The following is a 21,242-nucleotide window of genomic DNA, read 5'->3' as shown; positions in this document are numbered from 1 at the left end:
TAACCCTTCCTGTACGCTTGCAGGTCGCATAAACAAACAAGTTACTGTGGCCAAATAGTAAAACTATACCCTAAAGTATTTTTCATTTACAAATACATTACTTTTACACTAAAAATTAACTCATTACCTCCTACACTCCCCAATTTTTTTATTTTTATTTTTTTGCATTTAAAAAAAAAAAAAAAAAAACTACAATTAAATATTTAAAAAGTTCAGTCCCTAAGGTAACTATTTATGTATTTTTTTATGTCAAGAGGGCATGACACTGTTACTTTATAAAACTATGGGCTTGTAATTCGGGATGGATGCAAAACTGAAAAACATGCACCTTTATTTCCAAATAAAATATTGGCGCCAAACATTGTGATAGGGACAAAATTTAAACGGTTTTATAACTGGGACAAAAGGGCAAATACATTTCATGGGTTTTAATTACAGTAGCATGCATTATTTAAAAACTATAAAGGCCGAAAACTAAAAAATTATAATTTTCCTACATTTATTCCTATTTTCCCATTAAAACACATTTAGAATAAAATAATTCTTGGCATAATGTCCTACCTAAAGAAAGCCTATTTGGTGGTGAAAAGAACAAGATATATTTAATTTCATTGTGATAATTATAAAGTTATAGACAAATGAATGGAAGGAGCGCTAAAAGGTGAAAATTGCTCTGGTGCTCAAGGGGTAAAACCCCTCAGTTGTGAAGTGGTTAAATGCATTAAAGGACTTACGAGGCCAAAATGTCTAAAAAAAAGCAAAGTACCTGTAAGCTGTTTAAATGCACGGAGGACGCCGTCCGCGCCCTCCGTGCAGTTCCGCCGGGTCCCCTTCCTGAGATCGCCCCCCGCGCCGACCCCGACCCCCCAGGCCGGGTCGGGCTCTCGTGCCGCTCTCAATATGGCCGCTTCCATTGGCCGCGGCTGCGCAGTCCGCCTGGCCGCGAGTGCGGCTGCGCAGCTCTACGGCCAACCCCCCGAACCACGCACTGTAGCGTGGATCGGAGGGGTTGGCCGTAGAGCTGCGCAGCCGCACTCGCGGCCAGGCGGACTGCGCAGCCACGGCCAATGGAAGCGGCCATATTGAGAGCGGCACGAGAGCCCGACCCGGCCTGGGGGGGGGTCGGGGTCGGCGCGGGGGGGCGATCTCAGGAAGGGGACCCGGCGGAACTGCACGGAGGGCGCGGACGGCGTCCTCTGTGCATTTAAACAGCTTACAGGTACTTTGCTTTTTTAGACATTTTGGCCTCGTAAGTCCTTTAAAGAAAGAAAAAAAAACAAAAAAAACTCAAACACACACAAAACACGAAGTTAAACTTGCTACAAAATCAAGTTATAGAATGTTGCCCATTCATCCCTACATGCATGTCTGCAACATCTAAAACCAATAGAAAGTATTACATTGATTCAGGTCCCATATAATTGATATCCAATTGACCATCATATAAAATACAGACCTATTATCCACCACAGCAGCATATCTTTCCATGAATACTGCTGTATAACCCACCCGCCTTCCAAAATAACACATTCCCCCCCCCCCCCCAAAAAAAAAAAAAAAAAAAAAACTTCAGGAAAGCACTTCACACCAGACCAATTCTCCTGGTGGTCAGAAATTAGCTTATAGTTGGAGCTTAGACCACCTGTGTGCAGGAGGTGGGAACTCCCACAATGGCCTCTATTCATAAAGCATTCCCACATGCAGTAATGCTCAAAACAGCTGACTTTCCCCACCATTCAGCAAAGTGTCCATTCATAAAAGCTGTTTCCGCATGAAAAGCTGACATTCCTGAGCAGTGCAGGAAATTACCGCCTTGTGCGGAGATTATCACAACACGTCACTTCATAAAGACTAGAGCAGGCGGAATGTGAACGGAGAACACCGACTGTTTAGATAACGCGATAAGCCGGCGATAACAGGCAAGCTAATGGAGAGACAGACCTCCCAGGCAGCTGCAGTGAGAACAGAACAAAAAATGCATCCCGGAATACTAAGGCTGTGTTTAACCCCTTGGGTACCTGTTTTCAGATACATTTCACATCAGAAAGCCTGCATGTGTAACATTTCTTGAAGTTCTTCTAAGTTGTGGCAATTAAATAGATTGTTTAGAATGACTAAAGGCTCATACACACATCAGACTTTAGTCTTTGGAAAATGAAAGATCACAGACCAATCTTACCACCCTTCATGTAGTATGAGAGCCATACTCTACACAATCTTTACTATGGAGCTGAACTCCACATTAGAAAAAAAAATCTTTGCAAGATGCTGCACACACAGATGCTGTACAGACACAAAAGATCAGTATCTGCAAAAGATCTGTTCCTGCCAAAAATCCATTCCTGCAAATTGCAATGATAGTCTATGAGATCTGCAGATCATCATACACACATGATTCAACTGACATTCATCTGCAGATCAAGCAATCATCCACAGATCTGAAAATCCATCCTGGTGGATCTGATCTGCAGATGAATCATGTGTTAAATCATGTGTGTATGATGATCTGCAGATCTCAGACTATCATTGCAATTTGCAGGAATGGATTTTTGGCAGGAACAGATCTTTTGCAGATACTGATCTTTTGTGTCTGTACAGCATCTTGCAAAGATTTTTTTCTGATGTGGAGTTCAGCTCCATAGAAAAGACTGTGTAGAGTATGGCTCTCATACTACATGAAGGGTGGTAAGATTGGTCTGTGATCTTTCATTTTCCAAAGACTATAGTCTGATGTGTGTATGCACCTTAAAACAGTCAGAGAATATTCAGGGCAAGGAGAGGCCTTTTTAAAAAAAAAAAAAAAAAATTCACATGTAAAGGGATGCTGGGGCTGCCTCCTTTATAGTTACTCTCTCTGCACAGAGAAAATGTAACAACTCAGCCAGCACCGCCAGTTTAGTGCGGGAATTACCCGACCTATTATCTCAAGTGTAAACATTTTTATGAATCAGAACACAAAAGCCTAAAATACCGATGCTGTGTTTTCCCTCCAAGATTTTTTTTCTGCAAATGTTTTATGAATAGAGCCCAATGCAGTAGTAGGGAGGGTCAATTAAATTCAAATGCTAACAAGTTGATGCAGGATCATGCAATTTTATATGCAAATATATACAGCTTGGAAATTGGCCAGATAAATCCTGCCATGGTGATTGTTCATTTTCAAGATGCATACATTTGCATGTAAATTTTGCATAATACTGCAGCAGCTTGCTATCATTTGCATTTCATTGCCGATCCCTAGTCAGGAACTATAACAAATACTGGTTATATTTTAAAGGTCAAATTCTAAGCAGCAAAAAATTGCCTCCAATCAATATAAAATTGGCATCAACACAAAATTACCATTTCATTGACCAGGGGCATTGCTAGGGCCCAGGGAGATCTGGGGCACCAGGCCAGAGTCAAGCTGTGACACGTGTTCCCACATAGAAATACCATAAACAGGCAGCATTTTACAATACTGGCAGAGCTTCTGTGTTGGCCTGGGTGTTGTGCTCGGCTGGCCTGCTGGTGATGTTGTGCTGGCTGGACTGGAAGTGATGGGAACTGTGCTGGCTTAAAGGGACACTTAAGTCAAACAAAAAAAATGAGTTTTACTCACCTGGGGCTTCCAATAGCCCCCTGCAGCTGTCCGGTGCCCTCGCCGTCTCCCTCCGATCCTCCTGGCCCTGCCGGCAGCCACTTCCTGTATTGGTGACAGGAGCTGACAGGCTGGGGACGCGAGTGATTCTTCGCGTTCCTGGCCACAATAGCGCCATCTATGCTGCTATAGCATACATCATATATTATATAGCAGCAAAGAGGGTGATAATGTGTCTGGGAACGCGAAGAATCACTCGCGTCCCCAGCCTGTCAGCTCCTGTCACCGAAACAGGAAGTGGCTGCCGTCGGGGCCTGGAGGATCGGAGAGAGACGGCGAGGGTACCGGACAGCTGCAGGGGGCTATTGGAAGCCCTAGGTGAGTAAAACTCATTTTTTTTGTTTGACTTAAGTGTCCCTTTAACAAGCTTGTGGAACTGTGCTGCCTGGCTTAATGAGCTGGTGATGCGGACTGTGTTGTGTCAGCTGGCTGAGTGACCACCTGATCTGCCGATGCTATGCTGTGTGACCTACTGTGCTGCAGGATGGCTGACCCATACCAACTGGCAGGCAGCAGACGGGACACTGAATTGCCCAACAAGCACACAGCTCAACCTCCTGTCTGTCCTAAAGGAAACCCAAGCCTTCCAGACTGCAAGCATTTATAGTTACCTGGGTGCTTTCTCCAGCCCCCTGTAGGCCGTGGGCTTCCTCACCATCCTCCCAGTCCCATCCATTTATCCGCTGTCCAGCTCGGTAGTCTGGAAGTTCTGCAAATGCATGACTGTGAGCAACCGGCCACAGAAGCACCATTGGGGCTGCACACAGTCAGGTATACACAGGGGAACATGACTGAGCCCAGTCGCAGCTTTAAAAGGAACCTAAACTGAGAAGGATATGGGTTTTTCTTTTAAAAATAATACCAGTTGCCCGACTCCCCTGCTGATCCTGTGTCTCTAATACTTTTAGCCACAGCCCCTGAACAGACATGCAGAGCAGGTGCTCTGACTGAAGTCAGACTGGATTAGCGGCATGCTTGTTTCAGGTGTGTGATTCAGCCACTACTGCAGCAAAAGAGATCAGCAGGACTGCCAAGCAACTGGTATTGTTTAAAATGAAACATCCATATCCCTCTCAGTTAAGGTTCCCTTCAACCAGGCCAGCCAGCGGAGGAACGGAGCAGCCCTGGAGGATGGCGAGGGAGCCCACAGCCTACAGGGGGCTGGAGGAAGTGCCAAGTATAAATGCTTGTACACTATAAAGTAGGGATGACCAATGAGATGCAACTATTGGAGTTCATGCAGAGCTGTGTAGTAGCTACAAAAATCATCCAACTCGGACTCCTCAGTTTAGTGACACCAAATATTCCAGGTACCAAAATTGCTTCAGCTGACTTTGGCTCCACAGATCAGGATGTATGTAAATTTGTATGCAAATATATTCAGCTTGAAATGTGACCAGGCAAGTCCCACACAGGTTCAAATGATTGGTCCATTTTCAGGCTGTATATATTTGCATAAACATTTAGACAAGTCCGCATGAACTTACTTTCATGGATCATCCCTACATTAAAGTACAATGGGCTCTATTCAGAAAGCACTACCGCATTCATTAATGCTCAAAACAGCTGATTTTTCTGATCAACTTACCAAATTACAATTCACTAAACTTGTTACCACACAGAAAAAAAAATTACATAAAAAACAGTTCCCGACTAGTGAGGTAAATCACTGACTTATGCCGTAATTACACCGGGAAATAGCAAAACATGTCAATTCACAATGATTTGCACACTTCATTTACCGGGCAAAAGCGTTTGGTAATTTTCTCCTGCCCACAGCAGCTGACAACCTGTTCTCCTCATGCTGTCTCTGTGCAGTAACTTAACAGACAGCCTTTGGGGAGAACCTGGCAGCCAATAGGGAGAGACACACAGCCTGCTTCTCATGCTAATTGGATGCAATAGGTATGCAGCTGGGACTTTCAGTGTAGCAATGCAGAGACAAGCTACAACTCTGCCAGCATCCCTTTAGATGTGCATATTTGGATTTTAGCACATAGAAGAGCTCCCCCTGGTGGCTCCAGCACATCTAAAGGGATGACAGGTGGCACAGTCTGGAAAACCTCTGAGAGACACACACACACACTGTACACACACACACACACACTGTACACAGTGGGGGTGGGGGGGGTTAAGGGCTGCACCATGACTTACCTACTGGGGGCTAGGTCAAAGAATCCTGCAGCAGAGTACACTCCCCGCCACAATGCATGCCAGCAGATGCATGCCGCAATGTATGCTGGGAGCTGTAGTATGCAGTGCGGTCAGGAGCACACTCTACAATGGGATTCTTTTAGGTGCGGCAAGCTGCAGCTGGCAATCATCACAGGGACAAGGGGCTATACGAGCAGCCCCCAGGTAAGAAATGGTGCTTCCTAACCCCCATACCAAGTTCCAAATCTCCCTTACAGAGAGGTTCCATTTGGTACAAAAATTCTACAGGTGCACTTAAAGGAAACATGAGGCAAATGAAATCAATGTAGCTTTACTTACCTTGGGATTCCTGCAGCTCCTAGAAGTCTGTGTCCCTCGCCGCAGTTCTGCTGTCACCCACTCCATAGTGGTCACTGGCTTCTGCACATGCATGGGTGCATGCACCGCTCATGCGCCTGTGGCTGGGAGTGTTCTGCGCAGTAGTACTACACTTGTGCAGAATGCTCCCAGGCATGAGAACTCAGCATTGCACGCACACACCCGTGCTTGCACAGAAGCCACTGCTGAGGGGGACAAAGGAAGAATGGGTGGCAGCAGAACTGCAGCGAGGACTACACAAGACTTCTAGTGCTGGAGGAGGCTCCAGGTAAGTAAAGCTAAACTGATTTAAAGGAGGAACTGAGGAGGAATCTTTCCTCTCCCTGATTTACATTCTGAAATATATCCCTGGTGGTGAGTGACATCTTTAGTTCTGCCAGGTGATCTGCGCGGAATGTTCATTACTGACTTCTATGCACAGAGGAAGATATTGCTTGCTTGTTGGTTGGAAAAAGCCACAATTTCCCACAATGCAATGAGGGTCAAAGACAGCAAACTGTCAGGACATCACACTGTGGGAGGGGCTTCACCACAATATCCACCATACAGACCCTCCTGATCTATCTGAGAAAAGGTAAATCTTGCTGGTGGGAAAGGGGGCATCAGCTACTTACTGGGATGTAGAGAAATCCCTGATGTAAAAGGAACCCAAGGTGTGAGACCTATGGAAGCTTAATTTGCCTCCCATATATCATTTTAAGGACAACTGTAATAAGAGATATGGAGGCTGTCATATGCATTTCCTTTTTAAAAAAAATGCCAGTTGCCTGGCAGTCCTGCTGGTGTATTTGGTTGCAGTAATGCATGAATCACACCAGAAACAAGCATGCAGCTAATCTTGTTAGAATACTCAGAACCACCTGATATGCTGCATGCTTGTTCAGGGTCTATAGCTAAAAATATTACAGGCAGGGGATTGTCAGGATAGCCAGGAAACTGGTATTGCTTAAAAGGAAATAAATATGTCAGCCTCCATATACCTCTCACCTCAGGTATCCCTTTATGCTGTGCTGGTGGCAGCTCTTGCTGTGTTAAGCTAGCTGACACAAGCGCAGTCCTAATGCAGTTGGCCACTTACCTACACTTTTGAACTCAGCTCTTCTCTCCCTGCTACACACTGCCTCTCCCCACATCTCCCTGTGTGATGGGGGGCTGCTGCTGTGTGAGGGGGCAGCTGTGTCTGCGGCGTGACAGGAGGGAAGCTGTGGCTGCTGTGTGATCAGGGGAGGCAGCTGCTGGCTGCTGTGTGACTGGGGGAAGCTGCTGTGGGAGGGGGGAGGACGATTCAGGTGCTTTGTGAGTGGGGAGCTGCTGCTGGCTGTGTGCTGCTGCTGCTGGCTGTGTGCTGGGGGCCGCTGCTGACTGTGTGCGGGGGGCTGCTGCTGGCTGTGTGTGGGGGGCTGCTCCTGCAGCTGCTGGCTGTGTGCGGGGGGCTGCTGCTGGCTGTGTGCAGGGGGCTGCTGCTGGCTGTGTGCGGGGGGCTGCTGCTGGCTGTGTGCGGGGGGCTGCTGCTGGCTGTGTGCGGGGGGCTGCTGCTGGCTGTGTGATGGGGGCTGCTGCTGGCTGTGTGATGGGGGCTGCTGCTGGCTGTGTGATGGGGGCTGCTGCTGGCTGTGTGATGGGGGCTGCTGCTGGCTGTGTGATGGGGGCTGCTGCTGGCTGTGTGATGGGGGCTGCTGCTGGCTGTGTGATGGGGGCTGCTGCTGGCTGTGTGATGGGGGCTGCTGCTGCTGGCTGTGTGATGGGGGCTGTGTGATGGGTGCTGCAGCTGTTGGCTGTGTGATGGGTGCTGCTGCTGGCCGTGTGCTGGGGGCTGCTGCTGCTGGCTGTGTGATGGGTGCTGCTGCTGCTGGCTGTGTGATGGGTGCTGCTGCTGTTGGCTGTGTGATGGGGGCTGTTGCTGCTGCTGGCCGTGTGCTGGGGGCTGTTGCTGCTGCTGCTGGCTGTGTGATGGGTGCTGCTGCTGGCTGTGTGATGGGGCTGCTGCTGGCTGTGTGATGGGGCTGCTGCTGCTGGCTGTGTGATGGGAGCTGCTGCTGCTGCTGGCCGTGTGCTGGGGGCTGCTGCTGCTGGCCGTGTGCTGGGGGCTGCTGCTGCTGGCCGTGTGCTGCTGCTTCTGGCTGGGGGTATGTGAGCTCAGCTAGTTATTTGTGAGGATGCTGAGGCATGAGGCTAGCTTCTGCTGCTGGCCCTGCTAGAGCAGGCATAATATGGCAGGTACAGGAGAGACAGGCAGCACGCTGTAGGATTCCACGCCAAAGGAATCCATTTCAAGCAAGTCAAGTCCAAGAGGCAGAGCTATTCAAGCTTTTTCCAATCTCCCTCCACGCCCTCTGCCAGTGATTGGCCAAGGGGCAGTGGAATTTATTGTGACAGGTTCAGCCTCAGCCCATAGTGATAGCTGTAGGCTGATGCTAGTGCCAAGCCCCACCCACAACATGTTGCAATAGGAGTTCCCTGCTGTACAAGACAGTCCCGCCCCTCAGTTTAGCCAGCCAGTTACTGCAGCCCAGCCTCAGCCTTTGTCCCTCTCCTTGGCCAATGGTCTCTCCAGTTTATTTTTCCCTCCAATTTGGCCCCGGGAGGATGTGGTAACAGGATGGTTATTAGAGATGGGAAGTCCGGATCTTTTCAAGGATTTGGATCATTGAAAAGATCCGGATCTTTGATCCGAATCTTTGAATCATTTCACTAGGGAAGCAGACTGGGGGTGAATTGACTAGCAGGACAGGACTTTCCCTGCACTGTACATTCTGTTCAAGCCTGGCTGCTAGTATAGCAAGCTATGTGTCAACTTTAGTGATATATTTTACTTTTAGTTCTGTTTCAAGACATGATATGTAGACTCCTGCGGGATGATAAGATAGCCTTTCCCCATCTAAAGAGAGAGGTTTAGCAAGCAAGGGGCCTTATCCCCTCCAGGGTTAAAGGGAAGATCCACGCAGACTATAAAAAACAAACTGCACTTACCTGGGGCATCTTCCAGCTCCTGGCAGTCGATTGGTGCCCTCGCCGCAGCTCCTCTCCCTCCCGACATCCAGCGGTGAAGAAGCCGACCTCACCAGGTCAGTTTCCGGGTTGGCTTCATGTGCGCTCCACAGGGCGGGTCACGTGGTGTAAGTGATGTCATCTGGTCTCTACTGCGCGAGTGCAGAACTACTGCGCCTGCGTATTAGAGACACGATAACGTCACTTGCACCACGTGATCCTCGCCGTGGAGCGCACATGACGCCGACCCGGAAGCCGACCTGGCTTCTTCACCGCTGGATGCCAGGAGAGGAGCTGCGGCGAGGGCACCGATCGACTGCCAGGAGCTGGAAGAAGCCTCAGGTAAGTGCAGTTTGTTTTTTATAGTCACTATGAAGAGCCTGGAGATCCAGGGCAAGAGGGTGAAGGTGAGGGGACTACAACTCCCAGCATGCCTCCCCAGCCTTGTGTGTGTGTCTATGGGGGGGGACTACAGCTCCCAGTAGGCCTCATGAATTTCACATGAAAGACCAATACAAAGTGGTGTACACGTGAGATGTGGAATAAAAATCATACAGCCCTGTGGTTCCAAATTTCCTATTGATCAACTGGGTCAAATTTATTTGTTATAAAGATTAGTCAGCTACATTTTTTTCTTCATTTATAACTTTTGTAGTGGGCTGCTCTGAGCAAAGCAGCCAAATAAAAACATTGTCAGATGTACAAACCGCCAAGCAATGGCCAGTTCCATTCTATTCTGTGACGCAGGTGGCTTGTCCATGGCCACAAGGCCTCCACTCAGAGGAGTTACAGCTCAGGTCTTTCAGCAGTATACTTGGAGTCCATCATATTTCACTGGTAGAAGGAAGTCCTAACTCAGTAAAAGCCAAGAAGGCTGGAACTTGGGTTTTCTATGCTTTGCCAGAGATTTGCCTAGCTGCTAATCCCCCCTCCCCCCCAGGAGAGACACATCAGGCTGCACATTGCAGGCACTGGCACTCGCTTACCTTCCTCTGCTTCTTCCAAGACAGCATCTCCTCCCTGTTGGCCTGCAGCATTGATTCCCAGGATGCCAGGTATGTGCTGCACGTCACCTCATCCACCCACCCCCAGCAGATTAGCAATGCAGAGTCCCCAACAGTCCTGATTTGATCGGGGCTGTACCAATATGGGGGGGCCCTCCCGCCATCCCGCACTGCCCCCCCATATGTCCCGGCCGCTGGGCAGAGAGAAGAAAAACTGATCGAGGCACCAGCCCCGGGGATCTGTATGTGGGATGGATTGCCGCCGCTATTTATTTCTCCCTCCCTCCCTCCTAATGTGTCCCCCAGTGTCGCCCCCACCTGCCTGCAGAGAGTTCAATGCGGAGCTTCCTGTGACGTCACAGGAAGCAGGAAGCCGAGAAGAGCAGATGAAACGCACGGAGAGGCAATTGTAAGATCATTAAATGACAGCCCGCTCCGCATTGAACTCTCTGCAGGCAGGTGGGGGCGACACTGGGGGGCACATTAGGAGGGAGGGAGGGAGAAATGGCGACAGCAATCCATCCCGCATACAGATCCCCGGGGCTGGTGCCTCAATCAGTTTTTTTCTCACCTCCCCCACACCCACGGGCACCCTCACGCTCCTCCACACCCACACGCTCCCCCCCCATCCACAGGCACCCTCACGCTCCCCTCCACCCCTTTCAGGAGTCATAATAATATTAATTAAAATAAAAATATTTCTAAAAAAAATAAAAAAATAATAAAAAAAAAACTGGTGGGCGTGTTTAGGGGGGATTGGGGGTGTGGTTAGGGGTGTGGCCTAAGTGTCCCATTTTCGGTGCTTGTGGGAGGTATGGAAATGGGTTCACCAGCCACACGTGAAGTGCTGCTTCCTCTCTAACTACAGCAGTGCCTCATGTGACCCGACCTGTTAGCCATGGATACAGGACGCTGGATGGGTGGATGGAGATCCCATCGCTGGAATGCTGGGAGCAGGTGAGTGAAGTGGTGCTGCGCACCTAGGGAGGGGAGAAGGACAGTGTGAGGAGGGGGGACATTTGTGAGGGGCTGCCCTCTAATTGTTGCCACCCTGAAGCCTAAGTTTCATGTTGCTTTATGGAAGGACCGCCCCTGATTAGGCAGCTTGGTATTGGGCCAATCAAGTTCAGCAGGAGGTGCATTTAGTTGAATTTAAGCTGCATAACATTTTTTGCATGCAAGCCAGATTTTTTTTTTGCCAACATATTTGCCATCTCTGCTGTCTGCTATAATGAGTCGGTAATTGTTTATTGTAACTGATGGCAGTGCAAGAAGATGTACCTTGGTTGTTACAGAGAGAGTTGCCTGGCTGTTCCCTGGATCCTGTGTCTCTAATACTGTGAGGCTAGGAGCACGCCAGGCAGTGCAGAAAACCAGGTGTTGTTTATATTTTGTGTTTCTACAGTTTTGCGTGCGTTTATGTATGCAACTGCATTTTTCATGTGTTTTTAGTGCATTTCCCTATTTCAGTGGAGTAAAATACAGCATCATATTTAATAAGAAACACATCAAAAATGCATGTAAAACACAGTCCTCTGCGTCTCCACTGAAATACCTTATGTGCTTTTTCCATGCATTTGTAAAATGAAGATATATGCGTTTTGCAATGCAGCCCATAGACTTTCATTGTGGGCAAAAAAAAGCATGGGTTTTCCACAACACTAGTGATTCTGCTCACCGTGATCCTAGCCTGAGGCCGTGTTCACACTGGGACATTCTGCTGTATTCCTTGTATAAGAGGAAAGCAACAGAATGGAATGGTAAGTAAATTTGGATGGTTGGAGGCGCCCAATTGAAAGAGTGAATAAATCGTCAGATTTGAAGATGATAAAACATATAAATAATAACAAAAGTAAATTTTTCTTAGTGAAATAAAATTTGCTGGAATGAATAGAGTAAAAAATAATTTCATTTATTGGTTGCGAACAGCACTGGACAACGCGTTTCTCGGCGTAAGCCGCTTCCTCAGGTCAAATAAGTGCCTTGACATAAAATAAAACATGAAAGAAAGGCGCTCAGAACATATCCAACTATATATCATAGGTAAACACGCATATGAAGAAAAATTGACATAAAAAGCAGAATAAATACATATAGCTCAATAATAAGTATTAAAAAGTCCATCAAATGCATATAAAAAAATATAAAATCATAATGACCATATAAGCTAATGATCAAATTTAGTATATATAAAAGAACATCAAAATACGTATAGGTAATACTGTGGTACAAACAATGGCATATAATACCAGACTTCCAGGTGTGGGTGATGCACCGCCTAAGAATATATATATATATACACATATGCATACATATACTCGTATATATATATATATATATATATATATACACATGTATTAGACACATTTGGGACCTTGGGTCCCGTAATGTTTGGGGGACAGGGCTAGGGAGAACCCTCAGGTAGGGGGGGAGGAAAAAAGGGGGGTATGTGGTGATACTTATTGCCGCAATTAAACCTATTAGAGTACGAAACGGCCTTTATTACTAGGTTCTCTAATGACCATACCACCATTCGAAAATCACTCGAGAAATATTGGCCCTTATTATTGAAAGATCCATATCTGAAGGAACACTTGAAGACGAAACCCAAGTGTATTTATAGAAGAGCGAGAACCCTGAAGAGCCAAGTGGCACCAAGCAGAATCAGGAAGCGTAAAACCAGCATAGGGGCTGGTGCTTGGGATCTGAAACAACATGGAGTTTATAGATGTAAACGGAAGAAGTGCCTCTGCTGTGAGAAGATAGAGAATGGACAGAGCCGATTTATATCTACAAATACAGGAGAGACCTTCCCGATTAACAACGTCATGAACTGTACCTCTAGAAATATAATTTATATGATTATGTGCCCGTGTAAATTACAGTATATAGGGAGAACTACACAGACCCTGAGTAGCAGATGGGGTCAACACTAGTGTTGGGCGAACAGTGTTCGCCACTGTTCGGGTTCTGCAGAACATCACCCTGTTCGGGTGATGTTCGAGTTCGGCCGAACACCTGACGGTGCTCGGCCAAACCGTTCGGCCATATGGCCGAACTAAGAGCGCATGGCCGAACGTTCCCCGAACGTTCGGCTAGCGCTGTGATTGGCCGAACGGGTCACGTGGTTCGGACCCGAACGCGCTCTGATTGGCCGAACTGTCACGTGGTTCGGGTAAATAAATACCCGAACCACGTCATATCTCCGCCATTTGTCTGTGGGTTTAGCTTTGGGTAGGCAGGCAGGGTAGTTCGCGCTCCAGCCACGCTAGCCAGGGTCCCCCCCAGTCATTGTGTGTCGCTGCTGGGAATAGTAGTACACCGCTCGCTCAGCATTCTGTTTACTGCCACTCTGTGTACCTCGCTCAGCCACACTATATAGCATTCTGTTTACTGCCACTCTGTGTCTGCTGGGAATAGTAGTACACCGCTTGCTCAGCCACACTATATAGCATTCTGTTTACTGCCACTCTGTGTACCTCGCTCAGCCACACTATATAGCATTCTGTTTACTGCCACTCTGTGTCTGCTGGGAATAGTGGTACACCGCTCGCTCAGCCACACTATATAGCATTTTGTTCACTGTTCTGTGTCTGCTTGGAATAGTGGTACACCGCTCGTTCAGCCACACTATATAGCATTCTGTGTACTGTTCTGTGTCTGCTAGGAACAGTAGTACACCGCTCGTTCAGCCACACTATATAGCATTCTGTGTACTGTTCTGTGTCTGCTGGGAACAGTAGTACACCGCTCGCTCAGCCACACTATATAGCATTCTGTTCACTGTTCTGTGTCTGCTGGGAATAGTGGTACACCGCTCGCTCAGCCACACTATATAGCATTCTGTTCACTGTTCTGTGTCTGCTGGGAATAGTGGTACACCGCTCGCTCAGCCACACTATATAGCATTCTGTTTACTGTTCTGTGTCTGCTGGGAACAGTAGTACACCGCTCGCTCAGCCAGAGTATATAGCATTGTGTTTACTGCCACTCTGTGTACACCGCTCAGCCAGACTATATACCATTGTTTACTGACACTCTGTGTACACCACTCAGCCACACTATATACCATTGTTTACTGACACTCTGTGTACACCGCTCAGCCAGACTATATACCATTGTTTACTGCCACTCTGATTCTGCTGGGAACAGTAGTACACCGCTCGCTCAGCCAGACTATATAGCATTGTGTTTACTGCCACTCTGTGTACACCGCTCAGCCACACTATATAGCATTGCGTACTCTGCCAGTCAGTGTGTATATTGCTGGGATCAGTAATACTCCACTCACCGTCAACCACTATATGAGCTCAACATGAGTTCCCCAGAGACCTCCGCTGTGAGCAGCACTCCCAACAACAGCAACAGCCAACGCCCCACGCAAGCTATAACATCCACCCCAGCAGCCAGTGGTCAGCAGCAGCCCTCCCCGGAGGAGAACGTTGTGTCCATCAGTCCGTCGCCAGAGCGATTAATGAGGGCTGCCATTGAGGAGATGATGGGGCCTGATGTGGAGGAGGAGGTCTGGCTCAGGCCAGCATCCCAAGTTAATGTTGAGGACGATGAGGGGTCTGTGTCTGGGGATGTTGGGGTGGCAGAGGTGGTGGGTGGGTCAGACTCAGGAGAAGAGTTGTATGATGAGGATGATGATCGGGACCATCTGTATGTGCCTCAGAGTCCGACCCCGGAAAACATGTTGTATCGTGTGTTTAGGTACTAAAATCTGCGTTCCCTCCCAGTAGTGTTGGGCGAACAGTGTTTGCCACTGTTTGGGTTCTGCAGAACATCACCCTGTTCGGGGTGACTATATAGCAGACTATATAGCATTGTGTTTAATGCCACTCTGTGTACACGGCTCAGCCACACTATATAGCATTGTGTTTACTTCCACTCTGTGTCTGCTGGGAACAGTAGTACACCGCTCACCCGCCACTGTATAGCATTGTGCTCTGTGTCACTGCTGACAATAGTGGTACACCGCTCACCCACCACTGTATAGCATTTCTGTACTGCCACTGTACTGCTGCCAGTCAGCGTGTACTTTAAGGATAAGTGAAATGAGGAAGAAATCCGGTGAAAGAGGGAGGGGCAAGGGAAGAGGTGTTTCCCCTGACGGTTCACGTACAGGCCACAGGGGAGCACCCAAGAAAACCCACTCAATACTGCCCATGTTGTCCAGGACAACAACCCTCACAGATCCAAAAGAACAGGACCAGATAATTACTTGGATGACCTCTCAAGCGTCCAGCAGTGGGTTAAGCAGCACCAGCACATCACGCACGAGGTCCGAGTCCTCAGCCAGTTAAAGTCTGGGCTTTCTTTGAAGACTGCACTGAGGATGTTACCATGGCGATTTGCAAGGTGTGCAAGACCCGCCTGAGCAGGGGGAAAAGTATTAACAACCTCTCCACCACCAGCATGAGCCGCCACATTCTATCCAAACATCCCACTCTGTGGGCAAACGCGGCAGGACAGGGTACCACCAGCAACACTGCCTCCCTTGGGTTCACCAGACTCACCACCAGACCCGCCTCAGCAGCAGCAGTAGCCCAGCCATTGCGTGGTTCACAACATTCACAAACATCAGACGATGCTGACACTGTCACTTTCCGGACTAGTGCTCTTGAGGTCTCCCAGTGTTCATCAAACACAACAACCAACAGCCCTTCGGTGTGCAGCGCTACGGTTGAGTTGTCTGTCTCTGAGATGTTTGAGCACAAGAGGAAATTGCCAGCAAATGACCCCCGGGCCGTGGCAGTAACAGCCAGCCAGCATAGCCAAGCTTCTGGCCTGCGAAATGCTGCCATATCGAGTGGTGGAGACAAACAGCTTCAAGGGCATGATGTCAGTGGCCATCCCACGTTACGTGGTTCCCAGCCGCTACCACTTTGCGCGCTCTGCAGTGCCTGAGTTGCATGAGCACGTGGTCAGCTAAATAACCCGAAGCTTGAAGAATGCCGTTGCCTGCAAGGTTCACCTCACCACTGACACCTGGACGAGTGCGTTCGGCCAGGGTCGATACATCTCCCTTACCGCGCACTGGGTGAACCTTGTGGAGCCTGGCAGCGATTCCTCACCTGCTACGGCGCGGGTGTTGCCCACGCCGCAAACAGCTGGATAACAACAGCAGCACCTACCTCTCTGACTCCTTCTCCTCCAACGCATCTCAAAGCTGTACCTCATCCGGAAATGCTAACCCAGCACCAGCAGCAGTAGGATCGTGGAAGCAGTGCAGCACAGCTGTTGGCATGCGTCAGCAAGCGTTGCTGAAGCTGATCTGCCTTGGGGATAAGCAGCACACAGGGGAGGAAATTTGGAGGGGAATAAAGGAACAGACGGATTTGTGGCTGGCACCGCTGGACCTGAAACCGGGCATGAAGCTAGACACCTGGCACGAACTGGCAATGTACGCAATAGAGGTGCTGGCTTGCCCGGCAGCCAGCGTTATGTCGGAACGCTGTTTCAGTGCTGCCGGAGGCATCATCACAGATCGGCGTATCCGCCTCTCCACAGAAAATGCAGACCGTCTGACTCAAATTAAAATGAATCAATCCTGGATTGGAAACGACTACGCAACACTCCTGGACCCCAACCAAGTAACATGACCGATGAACATCTGGGATGGTTTAGCGTTTCCGGTCCCTGTTTATTGAACCTCTCATCTGTATTACATTTATGACTGCATGGCGGCAAAAAGCATTGCTGCTATATCCGCACGCTTTTTGTCCTCATGCAAGGCCTGGGTTGTTGTGTCTCACAAAGCGTGGCCTTCTCCTCCTGCGCCTCCTCCTGTTCCATCACGTGTGCTGCTGCTGCTGCTGCTGCTGCTGGGTTACCGTTGCCGGTCCCTGTTTATGGAACCTCTTATCTTTATTACATTTATGACTACATGGCGGTACAAACAAAGCATGCTATCCGCACGCTTTTTGTCCTCATGCAAGGCCTGGGTTGTTGTGTCTCACAAAGCGTGGCCTTCTCCTCCTGCGCCTCCTCCTGTTCCATCACGTGTGCTGCTGCTGCTGCTGCTGCTGGGTTAGCGTTGCCGCGTGGTCCCTGTTTATTGAACCTCTTATCTTTATTACATTTATGACTACATGGCGGTACAAAGCATGCTATCCGCACGCTTTTTGTCCTCATGCAAGGCCTGGGTTGTTGTGTCTCACAAAGCGTGGCCTTCTCCTCCTGCGCCTCCTCCTGTTCCATCACGTGTGCTGCTGCTGGGTTAGCGTTGCCGCGTGGTCCCTGTTTATTGAACCACTTATCTTTATTACATTTATGACTGCATGGTGGTACAAAGCATGCTATCCGCACGCTTCTTGTCCTCATGCAAGGCCTGGGTTGTTGTGTCTCAAAGCGTGGCCTTCTCCTCCTGCGCCACCCTCCTCCTGTTCCATCACGTGTGCTGCTGCTGGGTTAGCATTACCGGTCCCTTTTCCTGGAACCTCTTATATGTATTACATTTATGACTGCATGCCGACAAAAAGCATGTTACCTGTGCAAAGAAAACAGACATTTCCCGCATTTAAAAGACAGTTTTCCCTTTGAAACTTTAAAATCGATTTTCTCAAAAACTATAAGCTCTTTTTGCTAAATTTTTTTTTCCTCTTGTACCCACTCCCAAGGTGCACATACCCTGTAAATTTGGGGTATGTAGCATGTAAGGAGGCTTTACAAACCACAAAAGTTCGGGTCCCCATTGACTTCCATTATGTTCGGAGTTCGGGTCGAACACCCGAACATCGCGGCCATGTTCGGCCTGTTCGGCCCGAACCCGAACATCTAGATGTTCGCCCAACACTAGTCAACACCGACGCAACATTATGAAGGGGTACAACAAACACGGTCTATCCCGACATTTCAAGGAGTTCCACAACCAGGATCCGACTGCAGCCCATTTGTGCCCCATTGAACAAATCTCAGAGGAAGCACTAGACCCGTTTGGCCTACTTAGAGCCAGGGAGATGTATTGGGTCTTCAAAATGAGGACCCTACAACCAGAGGGCCTGAACATCTGCCTGGAACACAACTTATAAACATAATCTATATTCATTTCTAACAATTATGGACTACAACTAAGTCTGACTACATATAATTGTTTCATAGTTCTAGTATTTCCTCAAATAGTTCCAGCTCATAGAGGATGTGAATTTACTACACCTCTAGTCCAGTCACATTGCCTTTTTCACTATGTCTATAATATGCAGCCCTTTTCCCGATAGGGTTACTCCTGCCCCCTTTTTTCAGGTTGCCCCTTATAGGATATGGCTCCAACATGGCCACCTGAGTTATTTCAGGACTAGGAAACTAGCCCGCATAAGGGCCCTCCCAAAAAAACATGGCCACCGTTAGACCTCGACATCCACCCCAAGTTGGCTGCCGCCCCTAGTTCCCTCCACTCCCTCTCTCCCCCCCTCCCCTTTACCTTAGTTTAATACACATCACTACCCTAGACCACCTTGAATAATCGATAATTGTCTATAGTCCCCCTTTGGGTTCTCCCTTTGCCTTATTTCCCTTTCCCTCCCTAGTCTGTGCCCATTAATATGGTTATCAAATCGATAATCTGTGCTCCCCGCAAGATGGCGGGGATATATTTTATTCTTTTTATTAGATTTATTTTTTTCTTCCCCTATATTTTTTTATTTTTTTCTTCCCCAATTTTGACCATCCTTTAGGTCTACTGACGGCCTCCAAAAAGATGGCCGCCACCAGGTACTAAATAGGTGGCCGCCGTCTTTTAGCTTATCCTCAGCGCTAGCTCATCCATCTGCCCATATGTAATATGGCTGTGGCGGTATTTCTGCCTTACGTGATCAGGTCCCTATGGCTTCCTCAAACCTCCGTCCACCCCCTTGCCCACATACAATATGGCCGCAGCGGTACTTCCACCAGTACTTCCCGTCTCGCGCTGCTTGCTCTCTATTGGCTGCTTCACATTCTCCCGGCGATTGCCGCCCACTACTATGACGCAATACGCGTCCACATCCTCTGCCTCTTATTTAAATATCAGATCCTCGGCGCGCACAGCGGTATACAGGCGCCTCCGGACTTTTGAAAGCTATATAATTGGTAAGTGCCTTATTCATCAGCTTATTGCATCTGGGGGGTGGCTCACGTCATGTAACTATGTTGGTTTCGCCTCCTTCGTGCCTCCCTTCCCTCTCCTACTTCTATCCCCTGGGAATCATAGGTTTAATTGCGGCAATAAGTATCACCACATACCCCCCTTTTTTCCTCCCTCCCTACCTGAGGGTTCTCCCTAGCCCTGTCCCCCAAACATTACGGGACCCAAGGTCCCAAATGTGTCTAATACATGTGTATATATATAGGAGTATATGTATGCATATGTGTATATATATATATATATATATATTCTTAGGCGGTGCATCACCCACACCTGGAAGTCTGGTATTATATGCCATTGTTTGTACCACAGTATTACCTATACGTATTTTGATGTTCTTTTATATATACTAAATTTGATCATTAGCTAATAGCTTATATGGTCATTATGATTTTATATTTTTTTATATGCATTTGATGGACTTTTTAATACTTATTATTGAGCTATATGTATTTATTCTGCTTTTTATGTCAATTTTTCTTCATATGCGTGTATCTATGATATATAGTTGGATATGTTCTGAGCGCCTTTCTTTCATGTTTTATTTTATGTCAAGGCACTTATTTGACCCGAGGAAGCAGCTTACGCCGAGAAACGCGTTGTCCAGTGCTGTTCGCAACCAATAAATGAAATTATTTTTTACTCTATTCATTCCAGCAAATTTTATTTCACTAAGAAAAATTTACTTTTATTATTATTTATATTTTTTATCATCTTCAAATCTGACGATTTATTCACTCTTTCAATTGGGCGCCTCCAACCATCCAAATTTACTTACTATATCCTACTTAGTAGGATTTTTTTTCGCTCTCTCTTCTCAGGAGAGTCGAAAAAATATTTTTTTTACATTTTGGAGTTGCGACTAAAGATCTACAAGAAAAGGCCGAGTGGAGACGGTACTTCTCCACATGCGCATACGAGTGGTTGCCTCTTTTAAAGCAACCCACCTTTGTGAGTATAATCACACTAGTATTTTTTACTCTGTCCTAACCAAGAAGTTACTACACCAGATTGGGCTCCCGGTGGCCGGATGTTTGTCTGCTTGTGTCTTGCCAGTTCAGAATGGAATGGTAGTACTGCACGTTATGGCCACAAAGCGTTGCATGCAGTCAATGAGAAGAGTGCTACACGGTACCTGTTACCTGCATGCAGTGCGTTACCACACCGCAACCCTACTACCGCACTGCTAACTGCGCATAGGTGGTGCATTGCAGCGCAGTAAGCCCCATTACAAAGCAGCTGCTACACCACAACACACCACTGTACATGTGGCCTGAGCCATAGACCTGGAACAAGCATGCAGATCAGGTGCTCCGACTGAAGTCTGACTGGATAAGCTACTTGAGTCAGGTGTGTGATTCAGATACCACTGCAGCCATAGAGATCAGCAGGACAGCCAGGAAACTGGTATTGCTTAAAAATGGAATAAATATGGAAGACTCGCTTTAGGTTCCCTTTAAAGGGATATAAATGAAGAAGATGAAAAGGATAATCTGCACTGCGGCTGCTTTAGTCCAACACGCGAGGCACAAAATGCAGGACATGTAACAGCGTTTCTTTATAGGTCACATAGCATATCTGAAGTGGGTGATGCGGTGGGTGTTGGGGACAAATTGCCTGACGGCCGTTTCACGCTTACAATGTGCTTCTATGGAGGCTAAACCGTAGAAGGCATTGTTAGCATGAAACGGCCGTCCGGCAATTTGTCCCCAACACCCACTTCAGATATGGTATGTGACTTTTAACCACTTGCCGACCGCCCACTACCTATGGGCGTTGGCAAAGTGGCACCCCCAGGACCACGTAACGCCAATCGGAGACGGCACCTGGGGGACTACTTAGCCGGGAATCGCGCGCAGGGATGCGCACGCATATGCCAGCATTAGGCTCCGCCCACCCGCAACGTCAACCCGTTGGCTGTTTAGAAGCGCCGGCGGGTTGTTAACCCCCGATC

General features: G+C 48.0%; 1 protein-coding gene across 1 annotated transcript in view; it reads right to left on the bottom strand.

The window, feature by feature from the left end:
* LOC137541507 (tubulin-specific chaperone D-like) overlaps positions 1-21,242 on the bottom strand; it is a 162,292-nt gene that overhangs the window by 72,259 nt on the left and 68,791 nt on the right. The gene's annotated exons all lie outside the window — the stretch shown is intronic.

The sequence above is a fragment of the Hyperolius riggenbachi genome, chromosome 12 (genome assembly GCF_040937935.1).
Source record: "Hyperolius riggenbachi isolate aHypRig1 chromosome 12, aHypRig1.pri, whole genome shotgun sequence".
In the NCBI taxonomy this organism is placed as follows: Eukaryota; Metazoa; Chordata; class Amphibia; order Anura; family Hyperoliidae; genus Hyperolius; species Hyperolius riggenbachi.
This window is presented reverse-complemented; position numbering and strand designations above follow the sequence as displayed.